General features: G+C 40.9%; 1 protein-coding gene across 8 annotated transcripts in view; it reads left to right on the forward strand.

Annotated features, from left to right (window-relative positions):
• The first annotated feature begins 11,967 nt into the window (after nt 1-11,967).
• The window catches only part of LOC117939293 (poly(rC)-binding protein 3-like), a 23,230-nt gene continuing 16,692 nt past the window's right edge, over nt 11,968-18,505 (forward strand). For 7 of the 8 annotated variants that reach the window (XM_034864514.1, XM_034864517.1, XM_034864518.1 and 4 more), the window contains exon 1: nt 13,622-13,891. The gene's annotated coding sequence lies outside the window, so the exon portion shown is untranslated. Of the gene's footprint in view, nt 12,219-13,621; nt 13,892-18,505 lie in introns of those variants that run through there. The other variant, XM_034864516.1, reaches the window with a different exon arrangement.

The raw sequence follows: 18,505 nt of genomic DNA on the forward strand, positions 1-18,505 counted from the left end.
ACACACACACACACACACACACACACACACAGTCACTACACACTGTCACTAATCTGGGGTGGGGGGTTAGGGGGGGAATGGTGCATTTCATCACTCTGAATTCCAGCACGTGTTGGGATCAACAACAAGGGGAACTGTTGATTATGTAATCAGATTACATTTGACATGCCTTGGATTATCCTATATTTATTTGTAGCCTACATTAACTCAAAATATAAATTGAGAAAAAATATCCTGCATATTCAAGTTTATGCTATTGTATAAGCTACTTCATTGTACTTTCCTTTTGACAGATATAGTTAGTAGTAGTACATTAATAGTTACATTAAACATCTGATAAACATAAACACACAAGCAGTGGTCCCCAACCTTCTGGCTTATACAAAAAGTCAATTTTCACTTTTCAAATGTTTAAAAGTTCCACTAAAGAGACAATTACCCATTCATTGCAAAGAACTACCGAGGCCTAATGAGATAAAATGAATAAAATGGATCATAAAAAGCAAAGATTGGAGAAAAGCCCAAACTTACTTTGACCTCTGATTTATCTTGTTAGTCTTTAAAAAACAAACATGATCCCTAGATTGAGATCACCACAGAAACACAGTACTTTTATACAATCAAAAACCCCCAAAATGTATATAAAAGTCAAAAGAAATTATTTAAATGTATCTTGTAAACTCTTGAAGGGTCCGGGCCTTCATGTTAGGAACCACCGGAGACATAAAGGATGCTTTTGATGCCGCTATAATATCACTTTAAATCCATGTAGCATTATTGAACTGAGGTATTAGAAGCTTGTAAACACTGCAAATGGAGAAAAAGAAATTCCCTATTTTTAACATCCCGAGGTAGGGTTACATATTTTAACGATGAAGCAGAAGCCTATATTCTGCTCGTTATATCCTCATAATAACTTCAGGTGTGGTAGCTATGTGTCTTTAAAATGGAGCATTTGACTTTACTTGTAAAATTGAATCCATAAACAAAGACATGCTCCCGACCTCTTGCGACGGTATAAACTGGCATTTTTCCCAGATTTGGTGTCAAAAATAAATACCTGTTTAATAAAGTCCTTTAAAAGCTGCAGGGCAGCAATTACTGAGTGACTGTCTTCACACATCATTAACTTTCAGGTTGAAGCCTTTCAACGTGATTTATTTGACTTATTTCACAGCAAAGTCATACAGTTTGACACATCTGACATTTGGTATTGATCCAAGATCAAGGCAAGGTTTCGCTCTGGGTTTCCAAGATCGAGCTGCACCGTAATCAAAAACAACCCTCTGATGCACAGCACACTGTTCATCATTGTCAAGTGAGAGTTGGATGTGTACAGTATGGACTTCATCAGGGAAAGTTACAGTATCCATCCATAGAAACACCTCTCCAATTATGGATGCATCTGTCCAGAGTGTTAGGGTTTAATACTGTGCAGTTTACCAATAAAAAATGCATCGTTGTAGGTGAAGAAGTCCTTTTTACTTCTAAAAACATTGAGTAAAAAGATCCACAAAGTAAGATAACCTATAAAAACAACCTGCAAGTCAGTTTGATTGAAGTACAGTATTTTCTGTGAGCATTAAAGAACATAGTATACAGAAAACAGCATACTATCAGGATCAGTACTTGTAAGGGTACATTTAGCATGTAGTAAGGCAATAAAGTACCCCTTCTGCCACATGGGGCCACCATTTAGTGCAACTAAGAGGGCTGGGGAGGAAGTATTTACATTCTTAAGTAAAAGTAGTAATACAACACTGTGAAAGTATTCCACAAGTTAAAGACCTGCACTGAAAAAAATTCAGCAAAATGTACTTACTGCTTAAGAAATACCCCGATATGTTTCACTTTGACATATTGTCTTATTTCTCATGCATTCATGTGTGAATATATTGTTGAAGTTGTCAAGGTAAAGCTGATTTTATACACTAGATAGTTTAATATTCAAGTAAAAAACGTGAACTTATAAAACACATCATGTTTTCTAAAAAGAAAAATGTTACTAAAGCTGTGATGTACTGCAATAAAAAAGTACTATATTTCCCTCTGAGATGAAGTGGGGTAGAAGTATAAAGTAGCATAGGGTAAAGTGGAAAAACTCAAGTAAAGTACCTCAAATGTGTTCCTAAGGATAGAACTTGAGTTAATGTACTGCTGATACGAGTTGTCTGCAGTGTGTCAGCTTTTCTACTGTTTCCACAGCTGGTGTACATCCACACACTCAGATTTAATACAATAAGAATTTTATAAGAATGACACACTGCATCTTTGGAACATATCAATTAAACAACAAAAAAGTTGAATCTTGAAGCTTTCTGTTTACTATAATCTCCCTCAGCTGTCTCCCATCTGTAATTAGTGTTGATTGTTTGCAGCATGCAGCTTCTCCTGTACGCGTCACCATCAACAGCTCACTCACAAATCCCACTCTTCTTAGTTCTCATGGAGGCTTTTAGAGGATTTTCATACTGTTTTATTGGGTTTTGCACAACCTGTACAGCTTAAAAACCTGTTCAGCAGTTTGTGCAGATAAGTTGTCATGTTTTAGTGTCTCAGAACATTTAATTAAATGTATATTCAATGTGGCTTTTTCTGTTGGCTTATTTGTTTCTGTTGATTAGTGTCAAAAGAGCCTCATTGAGTCTTCTTTGGGTCAATATCGTGGAACAATAAAACTTCCAAGTGTGGGTAAATATACTCTAAAAGGCAATGTAAGGACAGTGGAGACATGTTTTAGCTTTGTTTGATAGTCTATGGGGTCACAGATATGAGAAAGAAATGATCCATACACAGAACCAGTGTTTTCCTGTGTTGACAGCTGATTTCAGACATCTGCTCAGGACGCCTCCCTGTGGCTGTTGTGTAACTGGGAGGAGGATCAAGAAGATGCCACAGGGTTTAAATACCCCATCTGGTCTGGGAACGCCTCAGGATCCCCCAGAAACAGCAGAAACATCTGCAGGAGAAAAAAAGGACTTTTGTTCCACAAAGGCAGAGAGACGCAGGAACGGTGCATAAGAGAAAAGTTAGAAAAAGTGAAAGTTTTCAAGGTGGCTGGAAAACTGCAGAACAGACACAAAGGCTGTAATACCTTCATTTTATGTCTTTGTAGCTGATTATTTTACTTTATTTTTGTTATTTTCTTGCAGATGCAGTGGCATCCTTTAAATAACCTTTAACTTGTATATTATTGGTTATTTCATTCCATTTAAGTTTTTGTCCAAGAAGATTTCCTATCAGATTTTTCTTATTTCAGTCCGGAAATCTTTCGTTAAAGTTTATCATCTGCAACTTCCTTGTGTCTTTAAAATCAGTTTGTGAAAGAAAACAAAGCATTTTTTTTATAATTTGCACTCCATAGTTAAATCTAGGCCCACTTCTGTTCTGTCCCTCTACTGTGAAGTTAATGTAATCAATTATTTCACAATAACATACATGTAAATACGTGACCTAAATATAATTTAACCATATTGGAATAGAGTTAAAGACGCTGAGTTAAAGAGCTGTGGTTGGTTGTTTTCTCCATGACTGGATTAGCTCTGTCTCAAAGGTCCCAGTATAACGTCCGTCACCATCGACTAACTGGCTACGACCCTAACATCCAGCCCAGATGTTATACATTGTGCTCATATGAAAAACTTGTCACCAAAGTAAAAGAAAACTATGCCCATCACCCCCGAAAACATCCCAGTTTGTTGTTGTTAAAGTTCCACTTCACTGCTTTCTAATTTCTTACTCCTCCCTGGGAGGAATTGTTGGCAAAAGCCAAGTTTTATTCCCTTGTTTATTGCAATATGCTAATGACTTTCTGCCTCATAAAGCTCAGAGAGAAAAGCCCTCAAGTCAAAGGATTAAAGTTTGAATAAGACACAAAGCAGGAGGAATTATGATGTGGCAGTTTGGGATATTCGAGTGTTTCTGGAGTTTGAGCTGATCATTTGAATCTTTTGTTAACTGTAAACCAGATTAAATGAATGCTGCTGCTAACAGCTGTGTCTCTCCATCCTAATGGAAACAGAAACAGGTCACAGCAGAGGAACCCTGTTTCCTCCAGCGTACCGACTCTCTCCACCAAGGGGAGCTAGCAGCCTGCAGAACAGTGTTTTGTCCTTTGGCGAGACCAAGATTATGGGTCAACCGACTTCAGATCACGTCTTCCTCCAGCTGAGCACACACAGATCCAGAACAGGCCCGGTGAAACGAGGCCGGACCACATCACTAGATGTACAGTGTCATTAGTCTGGGCTTTCAACTGTGAAACCTCAGCAATCAACATAAAGGGAGTGTGCTGCATCAGACGGGTTAACTGAAACAGTGAGAAGCACCAAAAATTCACAAGAATATGTCAGACCACATAATATTACATTAAATATCTTACAAAATGACGTCCATTCATGGATCATTTACATTTTCACAACCTTCAGTCTTGCATTAAACTCCACAGGTTGTTCTTATACTAATAAGACTGGTAATGATAAATGTATGCAACGTGTTTATTATGTGCCAGTCTTGGCAAACAGGCGATAACACACCACCAAATCTTACATTCATGTCACTCTTTTATGTGCATCAGCTGTTCTTTAAACAGCGTCCAACTCCTCACAACACAAGATGTATTCACTGACAGGGGAAACTGCAGGACGTTACTACCTCTGCATCAATTGAATACACAGGGTGTAAAAGCAAGAGTTGTGCTAAATGCTAATGCTATCATGTAGTGAGCACTGAGAAAGTATAACTTTCACCATATGAGAGATGCTAACATTTGCTAATTAGCACTTAAAGCTGGTACAACTGAAACTGATGGGAATGTCATTAGTTCTCCAGGTATAAACAAAAGTATGTTTGACCTGCAGATAACATGAGAGGAAGAGTTTGGATCACCAAAGATATTACATTCCTGACTGTCCGTATATATATATACATAAATGAACACACACACACACACACACACACACACACACACACACACCGGATGTTATGGATCACCGGATTATGGCAATCCAATTGCAAGACATTTCACTCAAAATCCCAAATGTGAACAAGACAAGACAAAACCGGCTGTTTTTAACTTGTTCCTAAAATATTCCTGAAACTTGTGAGCCAGTCTGACAGTCCAGTGCTTAAAAAACAAACAAATGAAAACACGTCCCTGGTATAAAAAGCACCGAGCTGCAGGGTTGTTTCCAATCTTCCACAGCTGAGTGGTTCCTGCTACTTTACAGTATCCCTCAGAGACTAGAATGCAAATCACAACACAGTGATGATGATGATGATGATGATGATGGCGGCAAGGACTACAGATCACAAATCCTCCCTGCTGAGGTGTGACAATTTAATTCATGAGGTTTTAATTCCAACACTGTCCTAACATGACTTCTCCATTTGCATTTTCCTACTTTCATTTTTCTTGCATTATCCACATTTATGCAGCTGTGAAAACTGCTGGATCTTAACTTGAGGGGAGATGAGATATGCTTGATATTGCAAGGGCTAATTAAGTATTTTTTTAACAATGTCATTGCTAATTATGAAAGCCAGCCATGCATGGGCCAAGTGAGCAGCTCCACATATGGTGCAGCAGTCAAGAGGAATGTTTGTGTGGCCACGGCCCACTAAACCTTCACATGAGGGTTGGTAGTTTGACGCTTGACAAAAAAGAAGAGGCTTGAGTAAATCACATGGTCCAGAACTTCATGTCGGCAGATACTGTAGAAACAAGTAAGGCATGTGTCTCAGTGCTCAGGTTTTTATTAATACATAGAGCAGCCCATTATAATTTGATGCAGACCTTAGCACTAGATGGCTCAGCCTTGTACGGCTCCGTCTCAGCTACGTCTCATCTGGGTTCCTGCGTGTTGTCTGATTTCGGACACATTTTACACATTTAGTGGGTTTGGATCTTTATTTAGACTCTGGTAAAGTAGAAACATGTTGGATTTGATCCCTGAATAAATAACACAGAATAAACTGTACACCCATGCAGCATTACAATAAATGTCAAGTTGTTTGTTTATGCTGTAAATGTATTTTTAAATTGCTCCGTAGTGCCTTTCATGGATGGGTTACAGAGCCTCGCTTTGAAGGTACTGTAAATATTTCTTGTGGATGATACAACATGAGTAGAAAAAGATGCTAACCGACCAAAGAGAGCAGCTCCTAAGAGTGTATCTGTGCAAACACCAGCCTGATAATACAACAACAGGATAAAACAGACACAGAGCCCTTTTTAGCAATGTTTTCCCCTGAACTTTATCTTCATGAAGATAAACTACTTCACTCAAGAGACTCAGGCTCTCCATCTTGCCAAGCACTGAACTGTACTGTACATGTTGTCTGTCCGATGCTCCTCATACATCAGAATATTCCCAAATCTGTTGAAATCTGGGTTTTACAACTCAACCTGGGATCCTCTCTTTTTATTTTGGTCATATAGATATAGATCAATAATCCTTAAATCGGCCCAATAAGCTGCTGTATTCCCATTCGACCATGACATAAAAAAGAGCTTCATATTCTCTTCTACACACATTAAATCATACCTTGACCCTACATTTACAATTTGACTAACCCTGGCCTTTCTATGCTTGTGAGTACATTTTGTCCTCACAACTACGGTATACGGAGCCCACGCAGGACCTCTGGAGACACTACACAGACACTCATGCACACACCAGCATGCAAACAGTGACACTTCCAGTATACTCAGGGCATCAAAGCGTCGGTCTTACTGACACCTAGGGGAACTTGTGTCCTTTGTCAAAGCAACTGGTTCTGCCACACTGGCAGCTTCCGCTAGAAGGCTGTGTGTGTGTGTGTGTGTGTGTGTGTGTGTGTGTGTGTGTGTGTGTGTGTGCCAGTAAGTATGAGAGAGAGAGAGAGAGAGAGAGTAAGAGCTGTTTGAGCTGCTCTGTATGATCAGTAAACCCAGTGGGTGGCCATGCTGCAGCAACAGCTCAAAAAACTCAATTTACAGTCCTCATATCTGTTTGATTGACAGGTGATTACTAGCAACGGCATGGCTATGAGTGCTTAGCAACAAGGACATAGACAAGATGCATCAGCTCTTAATCTGTCATCTTGACAAATAGGCAACAAAACTGTTGGCGCGTCCACGATACAAGCCTTCCGTGAACATGCAGAGTCCCCCTAGGTGGACAAACCTAGGGGGACTCGGCCAGCAACTGTTATGATAATTCACTAATTGTTTTAATCATTTTCAGTTAAAATGCAAAACATGATGCTAGCTTCTCAAATGTGCGGATGTGCTGCTTTTTCTGGAGAATTAGTATAAATATATGTGTAAAATTATAATAATCTGAATATTTTGGGACAATTAAAATGTTTTACACACAAAACAATGAATTGAGAAAATATGCGTGGATTAATGGTTAATTAAAAAAACTATAGTTGGAGCCCTATGACCTACATTTGTCTAATCATGCCCAACTCAACACCAATAATCCATTTTCTGTACTACATTTTTCCTATTCAGGATCTCTGGTGACCTAAAATTTAAAGATTAATGGCTAATAAACACTATCTACTGCATGCATTTACAGTACATCTGAAGCTTCTGAATATTTAATAACTGCAGCTTGGCTGTTCCAGTCGACTCTACTTCTACTTGAGGCCCCCGAGGTCATGTCGAGTGTTTGTGTGTTAAGGGGCCCTCTAACTTCACTAGTGTCAAAAACTGTCCTTCTGAGGTTCGGTGACGTTCCTCCGTGTGTGTGCGAGTGTGTCTCGTCTCCATCCTCTGGCATGGTCAGCTCCCATTTCTGTCACTGCACTCGTTGGATGGGCTGAGAAAATGGTTTGCTCTGCCGCTGCAATGCTCCAGTCATCCATGAGTTTATGCATCTTCCCCTTCATTCATTCATTTTATGCATCCATCTGTCCATCAATTAATCCATCAGACCTGTGTTTTGTAAATCATCTCCATTCCAGATGTGTATTCCTGCACTGCCTGCCCTGCGGTTACCCCACCAATAATCCCCTGGCGCATGTCTATGTAGTTCAGCACATGGTTGTTCTGCTCATAATCATCCTCATCTGATTTCACAGCTGCATGTGCCCAACATCTTAACATGTCAGGTTTCATCGGGCGGTACAAGTCTAAATCCTGTCGGGATTGTTCCAGGGGAATTGATTAAAATAGATTTCCATTGTGCATAATTTAGTATGACTCAATAGCAATGTTTCGTCCTGTATTACCGCCGAGGTAATCCTGGGATTGAAGCGTCACCCTGAGAAAGATTGTGTCACTTTTAACAGCTCTGTGTCTCTACGTGGGGGCAAAACATACATTTTTGTTATTTCCACTCTTCACTCCAACTCCAACCGGCCCGCCAGACACCGCCTACCAAGAGCCTGGGTCTGACCGAGGTTTCTGCCTAAAAGGAAGTTTTTCCTCTCCACTGTTGCACTGTTGCTTGCTCTGGAGGTATCTACTAGAACTGTTGGTTCCTTGTCTAGACCTCCTCTATCTGTAAACAGGGATCAAAATTAGCACCATCTACTTGCCAAATGCTGGTAGAATATGCAAATGGATGGCAGATTTGCTTCACTCACTCAGCCCAAAAAACAATGGTTATCTATTGAATGCCTGGTAAAAATTTAACATACACTAGCAATTTGGCTGGTGGACGAAAAAGTTCAATTTGAACCCTGTCTGTAAAGTGTCTCGAGATAAATCTTGTTATAAGTTTATAGTATAAATAAAATTGAATTGAAAATTGAATTGAAAATGAAAACATACTGGGAATGTAACACTGATCCACAAAAAAGGTTTTTCATGAGCAAAACGGGGCTGTAAATGCAAAAAAAGGGAAAGAAAAACTGTCATTTGTTTGATTTCCCCACAAGAAATGACTAGTCTAAAGTAAAATGGGAGGAGACTTGGTGTGAGCCATGACACTGAACCACAGAATCTGGCTGTGGGCCAAATGGACCAAAAGAAAAAGCTCACCAACATCTAAAAGCTGAGTAAATCTTTATGGCTGGGTGTGGTTACCATCGCCGAGGAGCTTATGTTCTTGGACGGGTTGCTCTGTTTGTCACCAGGTTTACAGAAAACAACAGGCCAATTTTTAGTGTAGCGTAAGCCAAGAAAGAACCCATTAGATTTTGGATCTGATCCAAATCTCTGGGCGGACACACCCTTTATTAATTGTTGATAATATTGTGAGCTAGGCTGAGGTCACGTTTGAGGGATCGCTGCTGCTGTTTTCTGCAGGTTTAAAGACCAAAGACAAAACTAAAGACCTTCTTTAGAAAAGTGAGGTCAGTGGTACCGGCAGCAGGTCTAAACACCAGTACAACAGGAAAGCATTGGTTAGCATGCCGTGTTTGTTTTGATAGAAAATACAGCCTGATGTTAGAGATTTTGGAAAAACATTTAGATGATAAGAAAACATTAGGACCAACAAAAATGGGCGAGGGTTTTGGTATTTCCCCTTCATTTTAATTTGACATTTTTTAAAGGTTTTTTTAAGAACCTGCACTTTATTATTCCCCTCTGATTTTATTTGTCTCTTGATGATTTTAAGAGGTAACTAAATGAATGAATTTCCCATGAATAGTTGACCTAATAACTGCAAGAAAAGGGCCAAAAAAATAGAAAGAGACAATGATCTGCAGCATCAGGGTCCCGAAAAGGCTGTTTCATAGTGGTAGAATAAGTGGAACTAAAAAAATCTGCTTTTATAATGTTTTTCTCATAACTTTTTCCGTACTAACTAGTGTTTATTTCCCTAATCTCTGCAGAAAAAAGGGTTAATATTTCATGCATCCCATTCAGAAGACAGCTTGTTGGGTTAACATGGGAAATCCAGCGTGACTCAGTGCTCATCAATGTGTAATCGGTGGCCCCTCGTGTTCGCGGGGTTCTCTTTGGTGGTCCTGCAAAAACTAAACTTCCTCACGACTAAATATCTTGCGTCTGCATACATGGTGCAGCATCTCGTTCCTTTGTACAGCACCACAGCAGAACACAGTGTCTGAGCCCAGAGGAGTCAGACACGGACGCAGTCCCTCACCAAGCAGAAGCCTATTCATCATCGGTTTTTGCCGGGAGGCAACGTGGACCCATTACTGGCTGTATTGACCACATCAGCCGAGCGGGTCAGGCTATATTTTCCATTAGGAACATGGAGTTGCTTTGTGTGGAGCAGCTTTAATGTCCTGGGCGAAGGCTTTTAGAGCGCGAGGAACACTTATGGGAGGTTTATTGTTCCTAGGACACAAGAGTGCTGCAGTTATGGCCATCGGGGATAAAGTCAACATCAAAAGAAGATGGTCAGACGTTATCAAAAGGAAAAGGGTTCTAAGGGGCGTCTGTATTTCTTTTTAGATTACATTCATTTGTGTGTAAGTAAAGCTTAATTTCTGCGTGTTTATTGTCTTTTACATTCATACTCTACAAGAATGTCTGAATACTCTTTTATACAGAGCCTTTTGGCATTTTTCATTTTAATATGTTTAAAAAAAATATATTGAGTTTCACATCTTCATTTAAAGGGGCGATACAAAAATTATACAGATTTCACACTATTTTCACACTATTTCACACTGCTCCTTAAGGTCTCCTTATAGGGTGTGTAACATTATTTAGGCTGAAAATGGCCCGGTTGGTATCATACTGGCCCTTATGCATCTTTGTGTTTTGGCCCCATTAAGAACAAGAGGTTTTTAGCCTTCTATGGTCTGCTCATGAATATTTAGATGCACGCTGATTAATTGAGCGAACCACATACATATAGTGTACATTGGAGACGAGACAGCGGGTCTCAAAGTTTAAGAAAAAAAAAATGGAACTATGACACAAATATGTTTAAGTTGAGCGCTGCACACAAATGTTGATGCTTTTGAAATCTTTACTGGATAAAAGAAGGAAAGGGAGTTACACGTGCAATATATTAATGTTAGTAACTAATAAAGCAACATATTAGGCTTTTTTTAAACACGTTTCTTGAGGGAAATCATTTTCAGTCTCAACGCCTACGTCAAATCTTGCCATTTTATACCAACATTTAAGCAAAATGCTTCATGATTTATGTATTACAGTACTTGGCGCCATACTCATGAAGAGGACAACTGCAAAGCTCTATGTCAAGTGTATATAAACAGCCCTAAATCACAGTTAAAGCCCCAAATAACACCCAAAAGAGCCACATTGTTAACCAAACAATAACCAAAAGGCCCAACATATCATAGAGATCAGTACCTTTAATTTCTATGTACATTTCATGACTGTATAAGGGAGGATCCTCATTTTCCAAAGCTGAAGATTGATCAGTCACATCAGTGATAGGGACAACACGATATCTAGGATATCAGGATCAGGATCGCTGATCTCGTCTATGATGTAAGCCCAATCAAAGCAAGTTCTAGGAATTGTTTTTGGACTGACACCCATTACATTGGCTGGCTCTGGTCTGGTCTGGTCTGGTCTGGTCTGGTCTGGTCTCTGGCAGTCAATGGTTACACGCTGTGGGTTACCAATGGAAAATCCTCATTGATTTTAGAGGAAAGTCTGACAGGAATAGTTTAAAGCCAATATGACCCGTCACTCTTATACTCTCTTTCACACACATCGCTTTCTATTCATAAATTATAGAAATTATAGAGTTTCTCAGATTATTTTCTTAATCTTAGTTGTAATCTTAATTTCCTGGCTGTTACAGTTACACATTAAAAAGGTCAAATGTACAAAACCTTTAACTTTTTACTGTAAAAATGACCAATTGGTGAAATGTGCCAATTTTACTTGACTTTGTCCAAAAGACTTTTGCTCAATGGACTACACCACTTTCATTTTTTTTTCACACTACATTGGTACGAATGAGGTCAAGTCCCCCCCCTTTTGTCTGCCCCTCTCCTGCATCCAACCATCATTTGGATTGGCGGTCACTGATCTACCTCACGCTCTCCTTCACGCCCGTCTGCCTCCATTAGGACCCTGGCACCCTGATAGGACACATGCGTTCTGTGATGACATGCTCTAGCACGGGTGGGGGGGTCTGTGCAGTTCATCACCTTGCTGGAGGCCATGGGCAAGGGGGGGGGGGGGGGGGGGGGGGGGGGGTTAGACCACTTATAGGTCCCTGGGAGCTGCCCCAGCCCTTAGTGTGCCCGCAATCTGCCATCTTGGTCCTAAACTCCTAGACTGCACCTCCTCTCTCCTGATAGGGCACTTCCCCACATCTTAACCGGTAAGCAGTTTGACCTTTGACCTACAGACGTGCTTTGTTAAAAAGGGCCTGAAAGAGAATGCTTAGCCATCAAACCATTTTATTTATTTTTAAGGTTTAATCCCCATATAAAAATCTTCAGCTCCCAAATACGATACATTCAGTGGGTAATGATTTATTATTTTAGTTTTTTTTATTTAGATGACTCATTATGGCCCTCTGAACCAATAATACTGCTCCATCAAACAACATTTGACAGACAAGTCATTTCTCAAAGACATTTAGCACTAACAAATGTTACATTTTACTCACTACACAAGACTGTTGTGTAAACAAGTGTTCTTTCTGCAGTCTTGGTTTTAGGTTGGGAGGTGAGAAACAGTGTAATTGAAATATAAAGCAGATTTCCTCCAACACAACACTCTTTTTTTAACCACACTCGTGCGCTGCCTCTTACGTTTCAATGTGGAGCAAATTTAATGCTCTATTTGTAGTTTATCCCATGGGCCATTTTACAGTCGGGTGGGTAGGTGAAGGCATGGTAACCATGTTGTTGCATAGGTACAAATAATTAAGAGCACATGCAAAGTAGGGGCCTCAATACAGAGCCCTTAGTCTGATGTGAGACTGGTTTTTGCATGGAGAGCATCTGTGCTATACGAAAACCCTGAATGTCGAGGTGAAACACGTTGTCGTTCATTGTCTGCGTCGTCCCTAATCCAGACGGCGTAACTCCACTGTTTGCTTTCCCCTGGCAGCTCCCTTAAACGTTCTGCTGTCATCCAACCCTAATAATGTCAGATTAAGCTCTGCACACAACCGTCCATCTGACATGAGGGCTGGATTTGAGCTGGATTGGAAAATCTGGATGAGATGCCTCCAAAGCTCTGTAATTCTGCACACACACACACACACACTCCCAGATAGAAGCAGATTAAAAAGCAGAGGACCAAAGAGGCTGCAGAGGATATGCATGCCACGGTAACGTGTTGGTGCACGGTGTCTAAGGGTGCGTTTGCTTTGACCTCTACGTTTTTGAGGTGTTTGGTTGCATCAAAAAGTTCATCAACTGTCCTGGGTGAGGCTGCACATAAGTAACTTTTACCAGCAGTACTTCAGTTTTTTTAAATCTGAGATATTTGAACATAACTGGGTTGTTTTTTGTGTCGCTTGTTATCTACAAAGCCAAGGACGATGGCTTGGTGGATTTCGGGGGTGCTCGACCCTCCCCTGCGTTAGACAAGAGTCCCGGAGGCAATACTTCTGATTCAGACCACCTCATCCCCAGACGTGCCCCCACAATGCCCGCGTGCCTCACTGGGCATGTCCCCCTTTTGTTGCAGCTGAGGGAAGGGGGGGGCGGCCGAGAGGGAGGTGGGTGAGGGTCACCCAGATTACTCCTCGTCATTCGCCCTATTTACACTTGACACCAAACAGTACGCAAAACAGTATCGCAACGCAGCAACTAAAAGGGTGCTCTTTGAGGATGCCAGTCGCTTTCGTTTCATCATATAATTTTGAGAAGTGTCACGTGTTCCTCTGGTCCATCACGTGACCCGGCGCCACGAACCAATAGAGGGGCACCGTTAGTCCTGGGCAGAGCGAAGAGGAGAAAAAATCATTTTCCCTTTGCGATTTTTAATCTTGCAACGCCAAAAGTGGACGTCATCTACTGTATCCTGCGCTACATAAAGGTAAACTCTCTTTATTTATGGCTCTTATGGAGAATCATTTGGTAAATCCTACATTACCATGTGCTTTATTTCCTAGGATGCTAGCATTAAAATGGGTCATTTTTATTTTTTATTTATAGAAAACATGGTTTCCGGACTTCCAAAAGCATAAAACTGTTGAAAACTTGCATGAAACACAGCTCCGTGCTGAGCCGGGTAATGCCGTTCAATAATTAATTAACTTGATAACTTACCCACTGTCAAGAGTAATAATTATCCCGATAATGAGCTGTGACAGTACGACTTATTGACTCGCTCTCTGATTTGGTTATTTGAAGCAGATCGAGTTAACGTTTTCCAAAGTTATCCTCAGCTCGCCCAAATAGGCCGACTGCATACAATGTGGAAATATTTTGGTTTCCCCCAGAGAATAGTCAATTTTATGGTCAGTTGATTTTGCTTTCGGGGGTCTCTTGATTATCATTGTTTGGGTGTTCATTGTCTCGGCTTAGATTCAAGCATGAGCGATTTTATTGTTGAAGAATAATCTCTAAACAAGGAAGATGAAACAAATGAATAAACTGGAACAACTGCTGTTTATTTACTGCAAACTATGAAGCTGGACTGACCTTTTTCACTGTAAGACTGATAACACGATGGTTAGGGGAATTGATACATCGCCCCCCCCCTTCCCACCCCAAGACTATTATTCCAATTATCGTCACACTGGTAATAGCGCTGCTGATGGCCTTCTTCTCGGCTAGTTATGGACCAAAAACGTCATTCGTCATTACCTCAAACGCTGTGTTCGACTTGAAACATGCCAATATGTAACGGCTTTGTCTGGGTAAAGAGCAGTGGAAGTCTGGGGTGCTCACAAACCTCTGGTCCTGATGTGGGTGACAGTACTAAAATAGAGCACTGACTGAAAGGGGTTTGGTGAAAATGGCGGTAAACCGGAGAAAAGGGGGACGTGCTTTGGACCCGTTCGGCTTCGCGCATGGAAGCCATGACTTTGTGACAAGCAGTGATCTCTCGTTACAAATTGTGGCAAATCTAAAATGGCCGACATAACGCTCAGCTCTTAGCACCACATTCCCAGCACAACATGGTGCGCCTGCATGGTAAAGCCCTTTACACTGTGCCGCTGCCAGCACCGACTCACTGGAGACCCCCACCCCCCACACTTTGACTGTTCCAAGCCAACACGTAGTACTCCAAGGTACTTTTAAAGCTACTTGGTGATAGTTGGTCCCCGTGTCTTATTTGCCCTTTTCTTGCTCTGATTTGACTGGTTGCGCTGAGGATGTGGTGGCATCAGTTTTGATTGTGATTTAGGCTGAGCTATCAGGATGCTGGGCAGCTGATGTGGGCTGACAGCTCTGGAGAGCACTGTCATAGTGGCGTATAGGAAGGCCGATGGGGGTAGAACCCCCCCCTCCAACACACACACACATCGCCGAACAACACAGCGCCACATACAACAAAAGCCTGCGCCAGACGAGACGAGAGCTGCTCATATACCAGTAAACTGAGGGCCAAATCCTTAGGACTCAGTGGAACTCCTCTCCTCCATCTGCCTACAGTCACTATTCCTGACAGGTCACTAGAAATGACTTCTCCTTCACCCTTTGCTCCTCCTGCTCCTCCTGCTCCTCCGATGTCCTCATCCCTGTTGCTTTACCCGGTCATAAAATGTGTGTCCAAAGAGGTTTACTCACTGTTAAAAACGAGTTGAAAGAGGCCTGAAAGTGAGAAGTTCCTTCATGCAGAACTGAGATGCTTTGAACAGATCGTGTGAAAACATATGGATCAATGAGGCCGCTCTCTGCGCTCCCCCTCTGATGCCCTACATACACGCCAATTTTCCTTTTGTTGACCCTTAATTGGAGCACAAATATGTACGTAAGGAGATCTCCTCGGCCGTGGGTCAAACATATTGGCTTCAGTTCATTTACCGCGTCTGTTTAAATGCAGTACAGTCAAATAAATGTACTACCATACAGTATGTAAGCATTGGACGGCATTGATAAGATACAGTACTTAATCCCATAGAGAGATTCACTAATTAAGTGCTACATTAAAAGTACATATTATATATTTACCACCATACACCATGGTTTATTTGTTCAGAAAGGGGCTTGTATTTGCAGACAAATAGTCCGGATCAACAACAATTAATTTACCGGATAATCGCCCCTCGACTTGCAAAACTCTGTTGGTTTGGAGAAACATCAACAAACTTTGAGCTAGCAAGTTATTAGCTGAAGATGTCAATTTGGACGGTGCAACCAGGCAGGTCTGCTTGGTTGTCTCAGCGAATGATTGTAAAGTTTTATGAAGAATACGTTTAGGGGGTTTGCTCTCTAACTGGGACATTTTGGGGCAGATTGGCGGGATTTGCTATAGACGAAATACACACAGCGATACAAGGATAAGAGCCAAGGACGTTTCAAAATGTGTCCAGCTAATTTAAATAGCTCACGGTACTGTATAGTACGAACAGTTATCTTCATTTAATGTGGTACGTGGTGCAAATGTTCCACCAAAACAGAGCTGAGCCTCCGTCGCTGCGTCTGGAGCTCGGCTCTGCCCAATAATACTGGGATTGGTTTAAAAAATGCAGTTCTCCCATCCAGGAGTGCAGGTGTGAGGGTCAGACTTTACTCGGCAGCCCTGTGGAGATAGAGCTGGCAAGAGAGACTAGCAGAAATAAAAGTGATAAAAAAAGAAGTTTTCTAACAAAGTCTGTACTATAGTCTGTCAAATGTAAAGAAAACCTTCAGAAAGGCAGAACCAGCTGAACACAGTTTCATGAAAGTTTTTTTTTTTTTATTTATGGCGTCACTTTAAATGATTGAGAATGCTGGAATGAATCCTTAAAAAGTTGTAAATTGTAAACAGGTCACAGCCCTGAGTTGGACACGTCATTCAATAGCATGTAAACAGCACAGATTGACTTAGTGTGGGATGTATTGGGACTATTTTAAAGAGTCTGCTCAGCAGTATGACGGACTGAATCCACAGAAAACCAGAAGAACGACATTAAAACATCACATTTAGGGAGTTTACTGAAAGGAAAAATCCCAGAGACTTTGCAAATGACAAATTTTCTAATTGAAGAAACAAAAGCCGCGCATAATAAAATAGAAAAAACAAGATTTTCACTCGAAATCCGTTGTTCAATATTGCTACGCATGAAAAACGTAGCTCTTCAACTGCAGATTCATTCAGTGGGCCCAGGCTCCAGTGGCCAGTCATGGAGGGTTTTATATCAAAACATCATAATGACAAATCTGTAGATATGTGGATTAGGATGGAACAGATGACAGCGGCTTTGGCCTAGATTAGACGGCCGGCCGTCCATTTAATGATTTTCCTTACTGGATTTCAGATGTCTCTCTCTGTCAGCTAGTCTGTTAACGCCGGAACTGATTGTCTGGCAACATCATTAATCTTGTTTTAAAAATGATTTTACCTGCCATATTCTTTTCATACAACTAGAAAAAACTGTTTAAAACATGCATGGGGATTTACATTCATTAATTCTTTCCTTTTGCTATTTTTTAAAGTTGCTTTTTGGGGTTCAGTGGATATTTTTAGTGTCATTGAGCGTCTAAATTTACCCAGATGAGGATCTGAAAGAATCACTGAATCTTAGTTAATTTTAGAAATGATAATTTTTTTGCATTAAGTATTCAATATTTGCAGTTTGCAGCAAATACTAAGCCTTGATGCATAGCTTGAGCAGTGAACATATTTACAAATGTCACAAAATGTAAATGAATGAAAAAAATACACAAATCATGCCCACAGTAGAGGTTGGAGCAGTTCCTCCATCCCTCATATACTGTAAATCTTAAAATGCAAACGGCAACAGCTTTTGAACGATTAATCCACATTTTATGCCTTTATGAGAGGCGTTACATTTGTTTCCTGGCCACATACGCATCTAAAACCTTAAATGTAATGGGCATTTATTTTTTCTAAAGGACAAGTGAAGGTGTCAGGATATGAGAGAAACATGTCTTGAACTTTTTTGTTCTTATTCTTGAGATTTTGAAGTACGTGCTGCATGTTTTTTCATGCTTCAAAACACTTTCCGAACTCACACGACACTAGACGGAGTGAAGTGGACGTGGGGCCGAGGCGAGTGGAATGTCTCAGCTGTGCAGCGACTCCCGACCTGAAGTGCAGGGCACAGGAACAGTTTACTATGCAGTGGAGTGCTGTAATAAGATGCCTCCGTATCTGTATCCTGTACCCGGCCTTCTTTCTGTCGAAGCCAAGAGAACAATGAGGCAGATAATACTCAATATGTTATAAATAACGCACACTTCAGTGTTCAATAGTGATCAGTAACCCAAAGCCCTATCCAGCTTTCCTGGTCACCAAAGCATCTTCAAATTGCACTTTAACATGCCAAACATTGTCCCTTAACTTCACTTTGAGTGTTTTTGCATCACTTCCACCCCAGTGCCTCTGCACAAGGGCGGCATCTCCTTATTGTTAGGGAGTACACAAAGAAACAAAGAGAGACCAGACCTCAGATTCAAGTTCTTCAAGAGCAATGCACAAGTCTTTTACTGTGGCGAGTGCCTAGCAGACGCAGGGAGAGACAGGAGGCGAGGGGAG

The sequence above is a fragment of the Etheostoma cragini genome, chromosome 24, assembly GCF_013103735.1.
Source record: "Etheostoma cragini isolate CJK2018 chromosome 24, CSU_Ecrag_1.0, whole genome shotgun sequence".
NCBI classification, from domain to species: domain Eukaryota; kingdom Metazoa; phylum Chordata; class Actinopteri; order Perciformes; family Percidae; genus Etheostoma; species Etheostoma cragini.